We start from the raw sequence: 21,391 nt of genomic DNA, 5'->3' as shown, positions 1-21,391 counted from the left end.
CTTCGTAGGTGGCGCCGTAGTTGAGAATCCGCCTGCCAATGCAGGGGACACGGGTTCAATCCCTGCTCCAGGAAGATCCCACATGCTGCGGAGCAACTAAGCCCGTGTGCCACAACTATTGAGCCTGCGCTTTAGAGCCTGTGAGCCACAACTATTGAGCCCATGTGCTGCAACTACTGAAGCCCACGCACCTAGAGCCCATGCTCCACAAGAGAAGCCACGGTAATGAGAAGCCTGTGCATCACAATGAAGAGCAGCCTCCACTCTCTGCAACTAAAAAAAGAAAGCCTGCGCACAGCAAAAAAGACCCAACATAGCCAATAAAATAAATAAATAAATTTATAAAAAAACCAAAACAGTCTTGATATTATACCACTGAGTGATTCCCATACCTGGATGGCACCCAAAGAAGGGCTTATACTCAGCTGGCTGTGAGAACCACTATCACCCAACCCCCAGAGACCAGGCAACCTGCTGGTGAGTAGCCAGTAGCCTAAGTCCATGCTGCTCCCTCCCCCTGAACAGCTTAAGGATAAATCCTAAAGAAGGGCAGTTTTAAAATAGCTACTCTCTCCTGGCTATGTGGGGGGGCTTTTGCCGGTTGCAGAGCTGCAAACTTCACAAGTCTGCTGATTACTGTAATGAGCAGCTGGAACTGTTCAAGAGAGAAAGTAGCCAGCAACATGGATTTCCAGGACTACACTTTGAGAACCGCAGAGATCTGTGAAACTCCTCATAACTTTGATTCTTTTCCAAACCCAGGGCACTGAATCTAGCCTCACAAATCTTCATTTAGCATTCATTAGGGGCAAGGCATTGGTGCCTGCTACCTTCTGACTTTGGATCCAAAGTAAAACATGATAACTTAGCCACAAGCAAACAAACAAACCTAGATACACACACACAGCAAATGCTACAAGTGAACCTGTGGAGTATATCATTAGGAAGGACCTGTGAGGTCAGCAATGGTTACCATAGCAACGACAGCCAATGGGCACTCCATCATTGCTCCCAGTGCAATGATCTGAGATCTGAGTCTCCCTTGGGAGGTTTCTGTGGGGTTCTGTAAGAGGCCTAGATAGACTTTTGTCTGCTTTTGTCTCTGGCAGAGAGGAATGTACTCATTACTAAAGGTTGCTCACAGCCCACACACAAAACAGAGACTAAAGCTTCAGAACTCTATTATTCACTAATTTACTTGTTTTTAAACAGTCATCCGAAACTGTTCAGGGAGTTCCCTGGTGGCCTAGTAATTAGGATTCGGTGCTGTCACTGCTGTGGCCTGGGTTCAATCCCTTGCTGGGGATCTGAGATCCCACAAGCCACGTGTTCAGCTCTAGCCTATTAAAAGCCATTCAGTCACTCACATGGGAAGGTTCCCTGCTACATTAGACCAAATTTTAACCTCATTTGTTCTATTTGGAATTAACACTCATCTGATACTGTGATCCAACCTTAAACTGTCAGCCTGTGAAATGGTCTGAAGGTACTTAAATGATCTCTAGCAATCAAGCCAAAATGAGTTCTATTTGAATTAAATGCAAATGCAGGTATATTTTCCTTTGAATGCACTAGTATCTCATGGTGACACTAAGAGTGTTTAGCAAACATATTTTGGGTTATGCTGAACACAAGTGAGTTTAAAATTTGAATCTGATGATGTGGTATTCACCCTGAAGGGAGAGTGTCTCAGAATTGGAAGGCATTTTAGAGATCACTTAGTACCTCTTCATAGCTAGGATACCAAAAAAAAAAAAGAGCTCATTTCATTTACTTAGTAAATATGTGTGATATATATAAACTATACATATACACATACATGCATATAAAATACTAGAATAATGCACACTGAAGTCTTAACAGTTATCTGTAAATGGAATTATGCATGACTGTGTTTTCTTGCTTTGTTCTGACTTGTATTTTCTAACTTTTTTCCTTTTCAGGGGGTTGAGTTAACCGTTATCCTGTTTAGGTACATTATTACCACTGTTGTAAGAGTCTCTTTTCCTTTATTTGTTGTTTCCCTTTTTATCTCCCCGCTTCTCCGCATCTCTCATATGACCACTCTGATGGGTTTACCTCTTTTGTACCTCCCTTCATGTCTACTAAGAGTGTAAAACATGAAAGCAGACAGACTCATTTCGTGCACTTACAAAATGAGTATCATTTTGCGGGCATGTATTTTAACCTGGGGAAATGGTTTTATACTGTATCTCATTTTTCTTACTTTTTACATTTGACACCATGCCCTTAAGGTCCAGTCATGTTGATAAATGTTCATCTAATCAATTGCTTCTAACAGATGCACAGTACTCCTTTATGTTCACTCAACTAAACTTGAACTAACCACTTCCCTAGTGGAGGACACCCAGTTTACCTCCAACTACCTCTCACCATCACAATAACCTTGTGTGAATACCCTCTTATGTGCTATTATGGTGTTTTACATATACATACATACATATATACATATGTATGTATATGTATGCATATTTATGTATATATGTGTGTGTATATGCATATATATATATATATATATATACACACATATATATATAAAACAGAGACATTTTCATACATCTCCAAGAGTATAACTGCTAGGTCATGGGATATGAGTGGGCCTAATCTGAACAAGTGGTGTCACAGGCTCTCCAAAATGACAGCATCAGTCTATCTCCTAATAGCAATGCATGAAGGTCCCCACAGAAGGAGAAACACTGGGCATAAATGAGCTCTCTAAAATGCTATACATATCATTATTGATTTAATTTGCATTTCTCTCATCACTAGTGACTTGGAGTACCTTTTCCAATGCTTGGTAGCCTCTAGCGTTTCCTCCTCTTAAACTGCCTTTTCAAATCCTTTGCCCAAATTTTCTACAAATAACATGCATCACTTTAAAAATAATCTCACGCCTCCAGTGAAATCAGTTGAACAAGACAGGCATGAGAGGCAACAAGAAAACCCACACATGAGAACAGATTGCAGTTAATCCATCTTCTAAAAATGGCAGTGACTCTGCAGTCATCAGAGTTTGAGAACCACACAATAGTGACTGCAGGGACGGCGGCAACGAATGATGTTATGTGAAACATCTCCACCCCTATGGTCCCTGGCTCACAGTAGATGCTCATTAAACACTACTTCCCTCCCTTATCATCTTAGATTATCACAACAAATCTGTGAAAAGGAAAACTGTGTATTATTTTTATTCTCCTTTAATGGAGAACACAGCTGCTTGGATGGATGCCCTGAAGTGCCTGATGAGTGAGAGAAACACGACTAAGGCACATGCTTCTAGCTCCTTCCTTCATTTCTGCTAGAAGTATAAGCTTGCATCCCAGCTCCTCAACTTATTAGTGTATGGTTTAGGCAAGTCAAGCCACTTTTTTGAACCTCAGTTTCTCCCCATAAAATGAAGTAATAATGATGGCATTTTCCTCATGGTGTTGTATTGAGGATTAAATGAATGATTTCCTATAAGCCGTGCAGAATAGTGCCTGATACCCAGTAAGTGCTTAGTATTAGTTTGTCCTTGGGGTATGGAGATTGTACTAAACTGACACCATAAACAATCGTTCATATACGCCCTCCAATTACAAGCTTTTAAGAATTCATTTTGCAGGGTTAAAGGCCACATAGCATATGAACACTTTATATCTGAAATATTGTATTTCATTCTATGCATTTTTCATAATATATCTTTTTCCAATTTGGTTTTAAAAAAATATCTTGCAGAGGTAACCATCTTTGTCTTGAAAATTTCTGGAGTGTTTTTCCCAGGTCTTCACATCTCTAGTAACACATCCGAGGACATCACTGACTAGATGAAACAGAATGTTGGAAAATAGGCCTCCCTATGGAGTAGGCTAGCACTTTTGTTCTCCTTGGACAAGGATTATTCTTATTCAGATTTCTATCCACTGAGATAAGAAAGGATGTCAACTAAAGAAGTAAAGCAACTAGTGGTAGCTGTGGCCTGAATACAAGTAACCCTCATTTTTCTCAGCTTTAAAAAATAAAATAAGATGGAAGTGGGCAGCAGAGGAATCAAATCAAGCACGTGTGACAAATACTAGGGTTAAAGGGAGCAGCAGCAACAGAATGAGGGCCACCTGGAATCTTAAGTAAGCGGTCAGAACTTAAGGAATTACAAAAATCAGTACCATGGTGCAAAGAGAAGAGCTAGGAACCCTAGTGTTTAAGTCCTGGCTCCACTATGTTATAATGAGCCAGGATCTCCTGTCTAGTTGTGCTGCTTCTGTGGGACTCATATTCCTTACTGTAAGATGAAACACAGGACAAAAATATCCTTTCTCTCCACATTTCCTTCCAGCCCTAAATTCTCGGACCTTGTAGTTTATTCCTATGTCTAGATTTTTTTAAATTTCCTACATGTTTATATGGATACTACCTTTCCCATCAATTATGTTAGTGGTGCAACATTTATCTCTCTGTAATTTGAATGAACACATGAGAATTCAGCTGCCACATCTAATTGGAAGAGAGATATTGAACCTGTTGAAAATGACCAGATACTCTTCCAAAGACATTGTTTTATCTATGCTTTTCCCAGACATGGCTCCCATGCAAATGCAGGCTCAAAGATGTGAAGCTGCTTTTTTCTCCATGTGGGTTTTCTCTTTTCCCCAAGGTGGACCTGAAAAGGATAAAACACCCAGCATACCCCAGAATTAACCATCACAAATATTGTGTATGCAGAATCTGCTAAGAAGTATCTAATATACACAGCCATATCCTGAAATCAATAAATGAGACCCTGGGAAAAGCCCTGAGACCCAGAGCAAATGAATATACACACTTCACCAACCAATACAGAGCCACTTCAACAGGTACCTCTTTGGGCTCTCAGTCAAAGAAAATTATCAGAGAAACAACCAGTCATCAGTGACTCAGCCCCACGTGGCTTGGCTCAAAGGTCATGGTGGGATGGGGCAAGGGGTGACAACACATCATCTTAACAAGGCCATTTTGCTACATGGGAAATTTTTACGTGGCCAAAAAAAAAATTAACATCTGTTTTGTGACGCTGGAGAGAGACTTTACTCACTATGTTTTTTAATATTATCTAAAATTTTATGAGATAGGAAATAAATATGTATAAAAGAGCCATCTTTACATGCCCCTCATCTCACAGATGGCAGTCAAGTGTTCTAATAACAAGGGAAACGGGATCCTCTGAGAAATGACGTGTAACATCGGCTGTGCTATAATGCTTGTTCGAAAACACAAATTTGTTTCAATACAATTAACATACCAGGGAGCAATTTGAGCATGATGCAGATTTTGTGTTTGCTTGTGAGCAAGTTAAACCATGAGAAGCACTAGGAGATTGCAGAAAACCACACACAGCTGAACTGAAGTACATCCGCAAGCACACACGTACCTCTAACACCCACCAGGTACCTAGTTATACACACCACCCATCCACATTTGCTGTCATAATTTCCTTTCAGATGTCAAACAACCCTCCTTCCACCCCTTACAATAAACAAGCTGCAACTTTTCCAACACCCACTTCCACAAGTAAACTTAAAAATAAAAACAAGTAATTCTGTATTTCCCAGTCATTTCATTCCTGGGGTTACCTACGACCACCAACTCTTCCTTTTTATCACCATCCTTCCTGTAACCCAGCTTCTTGTTCACTACGGCCTTCCACAGCACATGCCAGAATTTTGAGGGTTTTTTGGTTTGTTCCCCCATTCCACTCCTCAATGGAAAAAGAGCTGTTTTCTTTAGGAAAAGAAAAAAAAAAACCCGCACTGCTATTAATGTGGACGAAGTATATAAACTCTCACTGCAGACACACTCTCAAAGCCCTCAGGGCTTGTTCTTGTTTTCCAACAGAGTGGATCTGTCAATACAGACCTGCCAACTGTGTCCCACCAGAACCAAACGATGCCCTAAATCTCCTCCTTTATGGTGAAGTACTGAGGAGAATGCAGGGAGGGCAAGCAGCAAAGGCAGGTAGTTTCAACTCCATTTACTGATAGTGGTCAAGGGCATGGCTGGAACTTAATATAAGTCAATGGCAACCAAAGAGACAGATTTTCTTAGACTTAATGTGAGGCATGGAAGAAAGGCCAGTGTGTGTGGATGAGTAAGGTGCATGTGCATGAGTTCACTAGACCTGGGGGTATATATGTATTCCTTGCCCTGTTCCTAAACTGCTTTAGGGCAGCTTCAAGGATGATATTATATACTATACTAAAAACACATGCAAAATAATAAAAATGAAGCAAAGGAGCATGTGTGTGTGTACATATAATCACATACATATATAAATATACACATATGTATATGTAAGTCATAATTCAAATCCTAATTAAAGAGAATCTTTGTAATCTTGGCTACATAAAAATGAGGAAAGAGGTCAAAATGGAACCCAGGAGACTTAGATGAAGGAAAATCAGGCACTGAAGCCATAACCCTGGGTTCAAATACCAGTTCAGCCATTTACTTCTGGCAAGTAATTTCAACTTCTTGACTTCCAATTCCTCACAGATAAAAGTGAGAATACTCCCCACCTAGAGCGTGATTTTCAAGATTAAATGACAATGTTCCTAGGATCACGGGAGATCACAACTTCTGCACCAAATATATGGTTTTATACTGTGTTCAGAAATTCAGATGGCTGGGCATCCCAGAGTTCTTGGCTGTCTGGGACACTCTGGGTCTGAAGGACAGGATATGAGCACACACTCATGACCCTAGACCCAAGGAGCAGTGGGGCAGAGCCAAGCTAGCCTCAAAGGAGTGAGAGAACTGAGAAACCCCAGGGGGACGGTAGCCTGATTTCCAATTGCTCCAGGTTGAAAGAACCTTTAGGACAGCAGTTCCCAAAAAGGGACCAGCAGCATCCGTATCACCTGGAAAACTGTTAGAAATGCAAATTATCAGGCGTTATTTCATACTCACTGAACCAGAAAGACTGCGTCTTTGGGTTAGTAACTCAAATTTAAGAACCACAGCCTTAGGCGATAGAGTTTTGCTTCAGTAAGTTCAGGAGTTTGTATCTGTTTCAAATCAGAGTTTTGAAAAGAATAAAAGAAGAATCCCAGCATCCCTCTGGCCCTGTTCTACAATTTAGCAAGGAAATCACACCACCTTCTGGCTATTCTGGCCACCCAACAACACTTGCCACCTCCCCAGACCATTACAGGTATGGCCAAATCCTGATCCAACCCAAAATGTCACAAACATGCTGACGAAATGGTACTGGAGGATTTGTGGACAGAACGGAATGCAGGGTGTAATCCTCTTAGAATGAAAGGAGAGTAGAAAAAGAAAAAAAAAATAACCTATTGGATTGTGTAAACAGGGTCCACAGTGGAAGGACTGATGTGAAAATACTTCCTGTCACATACCCAGCACCAACTACTTATTTCTGCTTGTCAACCTGCCTGCCAATGTCTAAAGTTGGGGTTACATGCTCAAACAGGGCAAACTACTGTATCTGGTGACTTACCCCACCCCCCATCCTCCCTCCCCACACTCCAATCAACTCCAGAATTACCAGAGTTTGAGTTTATGTAGCTCTTACAACATCTAGGCCACTTGCTTTTCTTCCTTTTCATTTATCTGGTTGCTTATCTGATTGCATTTTCACCAATCTTCTGAGAGATGGATGGGGGAAAAAGGAGAAAGAAAAAAAAAGTGGGCCAAATGGGCTTGGTGAAGAAGAGTTACAGTTACAATGGAAGCCAAAATACAGGATTTGTGATTAATTAGTGGATTTCATTATCTTGTAGGGTTCTGTAAGGAGTGCTGTCTCCACGTACCAATCCTGAAAAGAAAATCTGTAATAGCTACAAACTGCAGTTCCCAAGCATATACTAATGTTGTACCCAAACTAAGATCCGTCTAGATTAGTAGGCAGGAGGCTGCACCTTCTGCAAGGTGTTAAGATGATGACATAAGTCACAGTAATACATTAAAATTGCCATTATTAAACAGAATATAAAACACACTGAACAATACCTATGGCACCGGCTCGCTTACTGGCTTATTCATTATTAACGCATGCAATGGCAGGCAGCATTTCTAATTTCTCCAGCCATAACCGCTATGAGTTTTAGAAATTCAGTAACTCTTATAATTACAAAGAAATACTCACATTACACAGAAAACTAAGCAAACAGATATACATTGTGTCTAATAACAATACAAAAGTTTCCAAAGGATATTTTTGGTTATAATATTTGTGTTATTCCCTTCAGAAATAGTCAGATTACCACTCTAAACTCTCCCAGTTTTGATGGAGATATCACATAAAAGGAATCATAAGTCACAGGTGTGACTTGTGTTTGGCCGAAATCTATTCACTACATGCTCACACTACGTACGCTTTCTTCTGGTAGTGACCCACAGATCTGCCTCTCGCACACTCTTAGGACAAGACATTTTGTCTTTCAGGGGCTCATGCTAGCCTTGTAGGAATGCTGGAAGTAGGAAGCACTCTATTAATTAGAAAAATTAAAATCAAATATGATTCCTAGGATTCAAAGAGTCAGATACAGATTTTAAGATTTTCAGACACAGAAGAAGACAAGACAGAAGTCTTTGAAAGATGTTTAATTCCTCAGGGGCTGCTTTCCAGGCCCAAATGGCAAGGAAGTCAGTTAATTTGTGAACATTCCATATGTAACAGACCCTCCAATAGCCTATTTTTCTAAGCGCTCTGCTGTTCAAAACCCTTCAGTGTCTTCCTCACGCTTGCAGAATAAAAACTCAGGTTCTTAGACCACAGGGAAAGTTTTTTTTACAAGCTGTTCAACATTATTTAAATAAGATTAAGTATTTACTCTCTTAAAACCTGTGCTGTATTAGTTACCTATTACTGTGAAACAAGTTAGCCCAAAACTTGGAGGCTTGAAAAAACAATAAATACCTCACACAGTTTCTATGGGTCAGGAATCTGAGAGCAGCTTAACTGGCTGATTCTAGTTCAAGGTCTCCCATGGGGATGCAGTCATCTGAAGGCTTGACTGGGACTGGACAACCTGCTGCCAAGGTGGCCTTCCCGTGGCCTTGCCACGTGGACCTCCCCAAAGGGATGCTGGTCTCTTAGGGCGTGGCGACTGTTTCCTTTCAGAGCTGGAGACTCAGGAAAGCCAGCTGCGAGCTACAAGGTCTGTTCTGACCTAGCCTCAAAATCACACATCATCATTTCTGCAACATCCTCTTGTTTACACAGGCCAGTCCAATCCACTTTGGCAGGGGATTATACAAAGGTGCCAACACCAGTAGGTGGGGGTCATAGGAGGCTGCTGGAGGCTAGCTGCTGTACACACCACACTAGCCACCTCACTACCTTTGCTTACCCACTCCTCGCCATGTGGTCTGCCCCTCCTCCTCCTGCTCATCTTAATGTGGTTAGTAAAAGAGCATATGATCTAGAGTTAGTGAAACTGCGTTCGATCTCAGTCAGTCAAAGACTGAAATCTGATTTTGAACAAGTTTCTCAGCCTTACCTGCTCTATCTGTAACACAAATACTACAATCCCTACTGCAAAAAGTAACTGTGATTACTAAATGAAATTCAGTATAGAAAAGTACTTTTCAGATTGCAAGTATGTAAACTTATTTCTCAGTCACCACTTTTCTTCTAGGCCTGTCTATATGCCATTGTTTCTTAAACTTCACCTCTCAATTGAAAGTCCCAGCCTCCTCCTCCAGGTTCTGACAGCACCACGTGTATTCCTACATACTCTTCTCACATTGTGCATTTATTGTAAGTATTTATTTAAATGAAATCCACCCCTACTAGGTTATAAATTCCCTGAGGTCAGATCTCTCATATCACTGTCTACAGAATAGTCAATAAATGTTTGATTAACCAAACTGGCATGCTTTTATCCTTTAACCACCATCCAAAGAAACAGGGAGGCCTTTCAGTACACACTGTCCATAGGATACACATGATATAACAGAGAGAAAGGTTACTTTTCGTTCTAGACATCCAGAGTATCTTGAAGCCTATGACAGAGAAAACTGTTTGGCGTTTTGGAACATTTCTCAGATATCAAAAGCTGAGCTCCTAGGATAAGCAATGATTTTTGAGGAATACATGCTTGGCCAGTTTATCCCTCCACTGACAGAGGAGAGTCAAGGGAGGTTTGGGGTAAGAATGTTACAGGCAGAATTCTATACATGTACCTCCCCCAAGATTTCCTGTCCCTGGCTAGTAATCCAGCCACTCATCTAGGAACTGCTCTGAAGAGACTTCACAGATGGAATTAAGGTTACTCATCAGCTGACCTTAAAACAGGGATATTATCGGGCTGGGTCCAATGTAATCACTTGAGTCAGAGGAGTCAGAGAGATACATGGAAAAAGGAAGGCAGAAAAGATGAAACAGAAGGGGAGGTTGGAGAGATTCAAAATGTGAGGACTCAACCTACCAATGCTGGCCTTGAAGATGGAAGAAAGGAGCCATGAGCCATAGAAAGTGGGTAGCCACAAGAAGCTGAGATTCAGCAAGGAAATGGGGATCTCAGTCCTCCAAAGGCAAGAAACTGGATTCTTCTAAAAACATGGTAAGCCTGAAGTGAACCTTGATTTTGGCCTTGTGAAACCCAAGTGTGAGAAGTCACCCAAGCCACCCTAAACTTCTAACCTACACAACTGTAAGATAATAAATGCATGGTATTTTGAGCTGCTAAATGTCCAGTGATTTGTTATGGCAGCAACAGAAAACTAACACAAAGAGTAAGAGTTAAATACCACTGTGGGTTTCTGAGAAGGAAAGAGAGCCTTTCTCTCCCCATCTGCACTCTGAGCCAAGCCCACATGGAACAGGGGACACAGCAAAAGAAACTCCAGGTGAGTTCAGAAGCTGAGAGAAGGTCAGCACCCAGCAGGGTCCGGAGGGATGGAAGAGCCACGGCAGCCCAGGGAGAGCATGGACATGCATGGGGGCCACTGCACGGGTCTGTGCTCTCCAGGGAGGTGATGGAGAAAACCAAGAAGTTCCCTCAAAGTATCAGAGATGAAGCAGGTGCACCAGCCTCCACGGAACCAGAGGTATCAGCCGGGTCTGCAGCTAGGAGGCAGAATGAAAACTTTCAGCTGTGCACTCAGCAGAGCCAAAGACCAGCGGAAACCCTATATCTGAAGTGTTGCAGATTTCAGAATAACACCTAATCCCCAGAACTTCACCCTAAAGGAGAAGGAAAGTTGAAGGCAGAAGGAAAGAACTCCAAAACAACTGAGTATTCACTCAAAAAAGGAGATTGAGGGGGAGTGTCTGGAAGTTTCTGAATTTACCATTAAGTTGGCAAGATTTCATTTCCTGCCAATAGAGAAAATGGAGGCTCAAGAGGTGAGAAAATTCAGTTATAAACAAAGTTCTATTTTGCATACCAAGTCTGTGACTGATTATAACTGCCAGATATAGATACCATTTATCAAGCAGTTATTATCCTCCAAGAGCCATATTTTACATGCATCCTATAATTTAATATCCATAATAACCCTCTGAGTCTTGCACTGTCATTATCTCTCTTTTACAGGTACAGAAATGAAGACTAAGAGATGTTAAGAAAATAGTCGACTGTTACAGCTGATAAACAGTAGATTCCAGATTCAAATATCTACCCACCTAGTATTTCCTCTTTGAATTCCTTGCAGTGAGTGTGCAAAAGGGATGCTACTATTTATGAAAGCATTTTTATAAATCCTCCCGTAATTATACTGTTTATAGGATCACTTTTATGAATTCTTTGGTGTCACAATAATAGCAATAGCAACTGTTAATGTATCTTGAAGGCACAGAATGTGCCAAGCAGCTCTAAGTGGCTTCTATGGATCATTTAAAAGTTATGACTTTCTCCATTGTATAGACGAGAAAAGTGAGGCCCTGACTTGTCCGAGGGCACAGAGTAAGAGGCAGGGCAGAGATGTGAACCCAGGCACTCTGACTCCAGTCTTCATGTTCTTACCCACGGGCTGCACAGCATCCTCACCCTGAGCCACCCTTAGGACTTAGAGGTCAAAAAGAAATGCTGCACTGGCCCAGAACAGAGATTCTGACAGCAGCATGGAGGGGTGTTTATGGACAAATACTGTTGTCCCTGAAGTGATCTCGCTTTTCTTAACCCAGTTTCATTGCTTTGATGTTTAAGATACACCATCATTTCAATAACAGCTACTGAGGTTATAAACAAACACATTATAAGTCCTATTCAAATTTCAGAAACACTAAATGTGTCGTAATAATGAGGATATGTATTTATATTTCAGCTTGTCCCACCTTCCTGAAAAAACAAAATCAAGTTCATTTATCTGATACTTTAGAAAAGGCAAGACCATGGAATCAGATAAATGACATGGCCCTGGTCTCACTGGGCTCACAGGTGAATATAGGGGTACTTTAACCAACAGCATACGGCACTAAGTGAGCAGATAGGAGGAGCAACTAGCTGGAAAGGGAGGGGCTATGAAGAAAAGTTTTCTGGAAGAAGCCATGATACCAGAATTCAATTTGTAAGGATCGGAAAGCAAATAGCAGGCCAAAAATAAAGAAGGGAGAGACTATGACTTATTTAAGGAGCTGTAAACACAGTGAAAAATTGTCAGTGAAAAACTTTTCACTCACTTTTACACTTTTACACTACACTCTCCATTCTCTCTGAAAGACATACTGACACTCAAGCCAAATACCAACGGCTTCTCTCCAGTAGGCCAGGGCACTTGATGCCTCCCCGAGACGAGGGATATGCTTGCTAAGGGTCAGTTACATTGGTTCCCAACATGTGTTTGCCAGTTGTGCTTGGACTTACAATCGAATTAATTTAATTAAATACTGTGTAATTTAATTAAATATTATATAAGCCAATGAAATATGAGTGTGAACCAAAAAAGTTATTGTTTCTAAGAAAACTAGGCTGGATCTTTTGGAAAGATGCAAAAAGACTAGCTGCCAAAAAATTACTGTCAAATTACAAGTGAGTGAGATAGCCATAAAAGACTGGGAGAAATAACAACAACCTATAAGATTCTGCTCTTTTATTCATTCTACTTGAAAGAAACTCAAACTGAAATCCAAGTGATATACTATTGGTGTGGTTACACAAGAAAACTGATGAGGTACTTTGATGAGTGGAACCACGTTCAAGAGAAAGGCTTTGGCCCTACATCGAAAGATGGCTGAACAAATGTGAACATATATTTTAAGGTAAAATAAAAAAATTTTAATGTATCATTTTTGAGTCTCCTTTATACCAATATTTTTTATTAAAAAATCATGTCTCAGATCAGAAGGCTTCCACCACAATTTAGGAGGACTGAAGGCAAGACTATAAGTGGGCAAGTGTCTGCATATGAGGCTAGAGAGGTTGGGGCAATGCAACCACAAGCTCTGCGCACATGCTGGGATACGTAGGTTCACATACAGCTTGTAAAGGAGCCATTGATGTGATAAGATTCCTGGCTGAAAAAGATCATGTTGTAAACATGGAGAACACTTTGGAGAGTCAAGACTAGAGGCTGTTGAAGTAAACCTGTGAGGAAATGATGAGGCTTTAACTAAGGCTGGGATGGTGACAGGAACATAATTTGCAGTCAGTGCATAAAGTAAACAGTACCTGGTGAGCCGGTAAGACAGTGGTGAAGTGGTATGGCAATGGGAGCTCTCATTGCACTCTCACAGACAACATCTGGCATATGTTTCAAAAATCCTTAAAACTATAGGTATCTTTGACCCAGCTACTCCATTTCAGGTCCTGTGCATCATAAAATAATCAGAAAATTTCACACCAATTTTAATACATAAGGCTGTTTTCATTCCTCCACTACATATAAGAGCAAAAACTGGGAGCCAACTTAAAATGTCCAAAAGTAGGGCACAGATAAATTATGGCTCACCTAAATAGTGACCATGTCACACATATACACGTGACAATGAGGAAATATTTTGAATTAAAGTAATGAAACCACTATGATTTCAATTTTGCAAATCAAAAGTTATATACACAACTACATATATACCTAGATACAGGTATAAACACACACAAAACAAAGCTTTTAAGGCTATTTACAGTGATTGTGGTTATAATTAACAACAATGATCTCTATGAAGTGGGATTATAGGGTTTCTACTTTCTCTGCTGCTCTCAACTGTACTTTCTAGATTTCCTACCACTAACATATTACTGCTATAATCAGAAAAATATTAGAAAAAAATTACTACCAGGTTTCATACTAGATGAACTAGATAGGGGAATCTAAGTCTAATGCTTATTTATAGTTTTAAAGAGGACTCTTTTGGGGGTATTGGACAAATCCTAACCCTTCACCATTTTATTGATTACATCACATATCTCCATTGGTAAGCATCTATCTAGGCTGAAATTCTCATTTTTTCAATCCATCCTCACAAAGAAGCCCTGCTCTGTCCTTGATTTACTTGGCCTTTCTCAGACTGGATCAAACTAAAACTAGAAGGTTGAGGTAAGAAAACTGAAGCAAATACTCTTACATTGGGAATCCATGTCTAGTTATTTATAAAGTCATGGATGAGTTAACTGCAGCACCCACACAAGAGTAATGGACATGATGAGGCTTATCTTCCTTTACTAATAGATCTAGTCATAAAAAAGTAACTGTAAACCACATGTCTGTCTCTCTGGATAATTACTAAGTGATGCCAAACTATAAATAAATTCTACATAGAAGTCTAACATTCAGATAGTAGTAAAACAATAAAATATGTAACAGTAAATATAATACATATTAATAAAACAATATAATAAGTAATTTTAAAGCAACCTTCTCAGTGCTACCTATACATATATGTGATTACTAGATAAACAGAAAGGCAAAGTGACAAAAATTGGACGTGAAAGGATATTTCCACTTTATAATAAAATAAATTTATAAAGTAGCTGATAATTTGCAAAGCAGCTTCACATACATTTCATATATTAATTTAGCTCCTGTGATGAAAACATTATCATACCTTTTTATAGGTGAAAAAACAGGCTCTATAAAAGTATATAATGTTTTCTAATTTTATCCTTTCTAAACATCACCAGTGTTATTTGTCTAATCCCTTCAAGAATGATAAGTTGAAGGGTGGCAGGCTATGAACATGCAGAGTGTGTGCAACTGAAAATCAATGCACACGCTCGGTAAAAGCATCGAGACTGGGTTATTAACAACAACTCCTCTGTACTTATACTTACAGCACAGAACCACAATAAATGCAATTCTGTATTTACCACAGAAAGAACATTAAGACATTAAAAAATGTTTATGTTAGACTTTCATCAGAAGTCTAAACCCCCATAGACTAGGGAACCCCCATAAGACTATCAGCAGATTTTTTCAGCACAAACTTTGCAGGCTGGAAGGGAGTGGCACAATATATTCAAAGTACTGAAAGAAAGAAACTTCCAACCAAGAATACTCTACCCACAGCAAAGTGGGAATACACTTAAGTTGTTATCAACTTAAAATAGAGTGTAATTTGTTATATATAGGCCTCACGGTAACCACAAAGCAAAAACCCATGGTAAATACACAAAAGATAAAGAGAAATAAATATAAATGCAACCACTAAAGAAAGTCAGACAACCAAGGAAGAGAACAAGAAAAGAAAAAAGGAATAGACGTGCTCACTTCAGCAGCACATATACCAAAATTGGAATGACACAGAGATTAGCATGGCCCCCGTGCAAGGATGACATGCAAATTCATGAAGTGTTCCATATTTTTAACAAAGAGATAGAAGATTTAAAGAACAAACAGAGATAAACTGGAATGAAATATACACCAGAAGGAATCAATAGCAAAATAACTGAGGCAGAAGAATGAACAAGTGAGCTGGAAGACAGAATGGCGAAAACCACTGCTGCAGAATAGAAGAAAAAAGAATGAAAAGAAATGAAGACAGTCACAGAGAACTCTAGGACAACATTAAACACACCAACATTCACATTATAGGGGTCCCAGAGGGAGAAGACAAAGAGAAAGGACCTGAGAAAATATCTGAAAAGATTATAGCCAAAGAATTCCCCACACAAGAAAGGAAACACTCATTCAAGTCTAGGGAGCACAGAGGGTCCATTACAAGGTAGACTCAAGGAGGAACATTCCAAGACACATATTAATCAAACAGACAAAAATTAAAAACAAAAAAAATATTAACAGCAACAAGGGAAAAGCAACAAATAACATACCCCATAAGGTTATCAGCTGAGTTTTCAGCAGAAACTCTGCAGGCCAGAAGGTAGTGGCATGACATATTTAAAGTGATTAAAGGGAAAAACCTACAACCAAGAACACTCTACCCAGCAAGGCTCTCATTTAGATTTGAAGGAGAAATCAAAAGTTTTACAGACAAGCAACAGCTAAGAGAATTCAGCACCACCAAACCAGCATTACAATAAATCCTAAAGGAACTTCTCTAGGCAGAAAAGGCCACAAATAAGTCAAGAAAATTACAAATGGGGAAGTTCACCAGTAAAGGAAAACATAAAAGTAGTAAGTCATATAGACAGAAATTTGATACCAAAACCAGCAATCATGAGAAGAGGAGAGTACAAGTGTAGGATATTGGAAAGGCATTTGAAATTAAAAGACCAGCAACTTAAAACAATCTTTTTTATATATAGATTGCTATATTGAAGCCTCATGAGAACCACAAACCAAAAATCTACAATAGATACACACACACAAAAGAAAAAGCAATCCAAACGCTTCACTAAAGATAGACATCAAATCACAAGAGAATAAAAGAGGAAGCAAAGAAAAAAGACCTCTAAAAACAAATCGAAAACAATTAAGAAAATGGCAATGGGAACATATATATCAATAATGATCTTAAATGTAAATGGATTAAATGCTCCAATCAAAAGACATGGACTGGCTGAATGGACACAAAAACAAGACCCATATGGGTCTACAAGAGATCCACTTCATATTTAGGGACACATATAGACTGAAAGTAAAGGGACAGAAAAAGATATTCCATGCAAATGGAAATCAAAAGAAAGCCAGAGTGGCAATACTCAGACAAAACAGACTTTAAAATAAAGAATGTTATAAGAGACAAATAAGGACACTACATAATAATCAAGGGATCAATCCAAGAAAAAGATATAGCAATTTTAAATACATATACATCCAACATAGGAGCACCTCAATACATAAGGCAAAGGCTAACAGCCATAAAAGGAGAAACTGACAGTAACACAATAATAATGAGGGACTTTAATACCTCATTCTCATCAATGGACAGATCATCCAGACAGAAAATCAATAAGGAAAAACAGGCCTTAAATGGCACATTAAACCACATGGACTTAATTGATACTTATAGAACATTCCATCCAAAAGCAGGAGAATACACATTCTTCTCAAGTGCGCATGGAACATTCTCCAGGATTGACCACATACTGGGCCACAAAGTGAGCCTCAGTAAACTTAAGAAAACTGAAATCACATCAAGCATCTTCTCTGATCACAATGCTGAGATTAGAAATAAACTGCAAGAAAAAAACTGTAAAAAACACAAACACATGGAGGCTAAACAATATGTTACTAAACAACCAATAGATTACTGAAGAAATCAAAGAGGAAATCAAAAAATACCTAAAGACAAATGACAATGAAAACACAATGATGCAAAACTTCTAGGATGCAGTAAAAGCAGGTTTAAGAGGAAAGTTTATAGCAACACAATGTTACCTCAGGAAACAAGAAGAATCTCAAATAAACAACCTAGCCTTACACCTAAAGCAACTAAAGAAAGAGGAACAAAGAAAACTCAAAGTTAGTAGAAGGAAAAAAATCATGAAGATTAGAGCGGAAATAAATGAAACAGAGATGAAGAAAACAATAGCAAAGATCAATGAAACTAAAAGCTAGTTCTTTGAGAAGATAAACAAAACTGATAAACCTTTAGCCAGACTCATCAAGAAAAAGAGGACTCAAATCCATAAAAGAGGAGAAAGTTACAACTCCATGAAAAACTCCATGAAAGCTTTCTTCATAAAAAAGGAGAAGTTACAATTGACACGGCAGAAGTACAAAGGATCATCAGAGACTACCACAAGCAACTATATGCCAATAAAATGGACAACCTAGGAGAGATGGACAAATTCTTAGAAAAATACAATCTTCCAAAACTGAATCAGGAAGAAATAGAGCATACGAAGAGACCAATACTGAAATTGAAGCAGTGGTTAAAAAACTTCCAAGAAACAAAAGTACGGGACCAGATGGCTTCACAGGTGAATTCTACCAAACTTTTAGAAAAGAGTTAATTTTAAAACTTTCTGACCTCCCTGGTGGCACAGCGGATAAGACTCCATGCTCCCAATGTGAGGGGCCCAGGTTCTATCCCTGGTCAGGGAACTAGATCCCACATGCACGCCTCAACTAACAGTTTGCATGCCACAACTAAGGAGCCTGTGTGCCGCAACTAAGACCTCACACAACCAAATAAATAAATACTTAAATAAATAAATATTTTAAAAAATAAACAGATAATTAAATTTGGGGCTTCCCTGGTGGTACAGTGGTTAAGAATGTGCCTGCCAATGCAGGGGACGTGGGTTCAATCCCTGGGCTGGGATGATCCCACATGCCACGGAGCAACTAAGCCCGTGTGCCACAACTACTGAGCCTGTGCTCTAGCGCCCTCGAACCACAAATACCAAGCCCATGTGCCACAACTACTGAAGTCCATGCGCCTAGAGCCCATGCTCTGCAACAAGAGAAGCCACCACAATGAGAAGCCTGCATACCACAACAAAGAGTAGCCCCCGCTCACCACAACTAGAGAAAGCCCAGGTGTAGCAACAAAGAACCAACACAGCCAAAAAAACAAAAATAAATAAATGACAAAATAAATCTTTAAAAAAAACTTTTCCAAAAAATTGCAGAGAATGGAACACTCCCAAACTCATTCTATGAAGCCACCATCACCCTGATACCAAAACCAGACAAAGATACCACAGAAAAAGAAAATTACAAGCCAATATCACCATGAACACAGACACAAAAATATTCAACAAAATACTAGCAAACTGAACCCAACAATACATTAAAAGGATCATACACCATGATTAAGTGGGATTTATCCCAGGGATGCAAGGAATCTTCAATATCTGTAAGTCAATCAGTGTGACACACCACATTAACAAACTGAAGAGTAAAAACCATACAATCATCTCAATAGATGCAAAGAAAGATTTTGACAAAATTCAACACCCATTTATGATAAAAGCTCTGCAGAAAGTGGGAATACAGGAAACTTATCTCAACATAATAAAGGCCATATATGACAAACCCACAGCTAACATCATACTCAATGGTAAAAAGCTGAAAACATTTCCTCTAAGATCAGGAATAAGGCAAGGATGTCCATTTTCACCACTTTAATTCAACATAGTTTTGGAAGTCCTAGCCACAGCAATCAGAGAAGAAAAAGAAATAAAAGAAATTCAAATTGGAAAAGAAGAAGTAAAACTGTCACTGGTTGCAGATGACATGATATCAATACTATACATGGAAAATCCTAAAGACATTACCAGAAAACTACTGGAGCTCATCAATGAATTTGGTAAAGTTGTAGGATACAAAATTAATACACAGAAATCTCTTGCATTCCTATATACTACTAACAATGAAAGACCAGAAAGAGAAATAAAGGAAATAATCCCATTTACCATCGCATCAAAAGGAATAAAATACCTAGGAATAAACCTATGTAAGGAGACAAAAGATCTCTGCTCTGAAAACTATAAGACGCTGATGAAAGAAATTGGAGATGACACAAACAGATGAAAGGATATACCATGTTCTTGGATTGGAAGAATGAATATTGTCAAAATGCCTATACTGTCCAAGGCAATCTACAGATTCAATGCAATCCCCATCAAATTACCAATGACATTTTTCAGAAAACTAGAGCAAAAAAATTTTTAATTTATATGGAAATACAAAAGACCCCAAATAGACAAAGCAATCTTGGGAAGGAAAAATGGAGCTAGAGGAAATAAACTCCCTGACTTCAGACTATACTACAAAGCTAGTCATCAAAACAGTAAGATAATGGCAAAAAACAGAAATATAGATCAATGGAATAGGACAGAAAGCTCAGAAATAAACTCACCCACCTGTGGTCAATTAATCTATGACAAGGGAGGCAAAAACATACAATGGAGAAAAGACAGTCTCTTCAATAAGTGGTGCTGGAAAAACTGGACAGCTAAATGTCAAAGAATGAAATTAGAACATTCTCTAACACCATACACAAAAATAAACTCGAAATGGATCACAGATCTAAATGTAAGGCCAGACACAACAAAACTTTTAGAGGAAAATATAGGCAGAATGCTCTTTGACATAAATCACAGTAATATCTTTTTTGATCTACTTCCTAGAATAATGAAAATAAAAACTAAAATAAACAAATAGGACCTAATTAAATTTAAAGGCTTTTGCACAAAATAGGAAACCATCAAGAAAATGAAAAGACAATTCACAGAATGAGAGAAAATATTTGCAAATGAAGTGATGGACAGGGGATTAATCTCCAAAATATACAAACAGCTCATGCAGCTGTATGTCAGGAAAAAAAAGAACTCAGTCAAAAAATGGGCAGGGGGGAGTCAAGGAAGGGAGGGAATACGGGGATATGTGTATAAAAACAGATGACTGAACTTGGTGTACCCCAAAAAATAATAAATAAATTTTAAAAAAATGGGCAGAAGATCTAAATGTACATTTTTCCAATGAAGACAGACAGATGGCCAAAAAGGACATGAAAAAAGTGCTCAACAGCACTAATTATCAGAGAAATGCAAATCAAAACCACAATGAAGTATCATCTCATACCAGTCAGAATAGTCATCATCAAAAAGTCTACAAACAGTAAATGCTGGAGAGGGTGTGGGGAAAAGGGAACCCTCCTACACTGTTGGTGGGAATATAAATTGGTACAACCACTATGGAGGACAAAATGGAGCTTACTTAAGAAACTTGAAATAGAACTACCATATGATCCAGCAATCCCACTCCTGGGCATATATCTGGAGAAAACCATAATCCGGAAGGACACATGCACCCCAATGTTCACTGCAGCACTATTTACAATAGCTGAGACATGGAAGCAACCTAAATGTCCATTGACAGAGGAATGGATAAAGAAGATGTGGTACCTATATACAATGCAATATTACTTGGCCATAAAAAAGAATGAAATAATGCCATTTGCAGCAACATGGACCCCAAATAGCCAAAGCAATCTTAAGAATAACAAAGCTGGAAGTATCACACTCCCTGATTTCAAACTGTATTACAAACCTATAGTAATTAAAACAGTATGGTATTTGCATATAAAAGGACACATAGATCA

The 21,391-nt window shown here is 39.0% G+C and overlaps 1 protein-coding gene and 1 non-coding gene across 5 annotated transcripts in view; one reads left to right on the top strand and one right to left on the bottom strand.

Annotated features, from left to right (window-relative positions):
* TMEM108 (transmembrane protein 108) overlaps window positions 1-21,391 on the bottom strand; it is a 335,235-nt gene that overhangs the window by 248,178 nt on the left and 65,666 nt on the right. Inside the window, exon 1 of one of the 4 annotated variants that reach the window (XM_057740287.1) lies at window positions 13,611-13,713. The exons of the other annotated variants lie outside the window; for them this stretch is intronic. The gene's annotated coding sequence lies outside the window, so the exon portion shown is untranslated. Of the gene's footprint in view, window positions 1-13,610; window positions 13,714-21,391 lie in introns of those variants that run through there. 4 annotated transcript variants of the gene reach the window in all.
* On the top strand, window positions 15,638-15,741 carry LOC130856173 (U6 spliceosomal RNA). Its single transcript, XR_009054470.1, has one exon. It is a non-coding gene; the product is annotated as a U6 spliceosomal RNA (small nuclear RNA).

This window comes from Hippopotamus amphibius, chromosome 6 (assembly GCF_030028045.1).
Source record: "Hippopotamus amphibius kiboko isolate mHipAmp2 chromosome 6, mHipAmp2.hap2, whole genome shotgun sequence".
Lineage (NCBI taxonomy): Eukaryota > Metazoa > Chordata > Mammalia > Artiodactyla > Hippopotamidae > Hippopotamus > Hippopotamus amphibius.
Note: the sequence above shows the minus strand (reverse complement) of the source record. Positions and strands in the feature narration are given on the sequence as shown.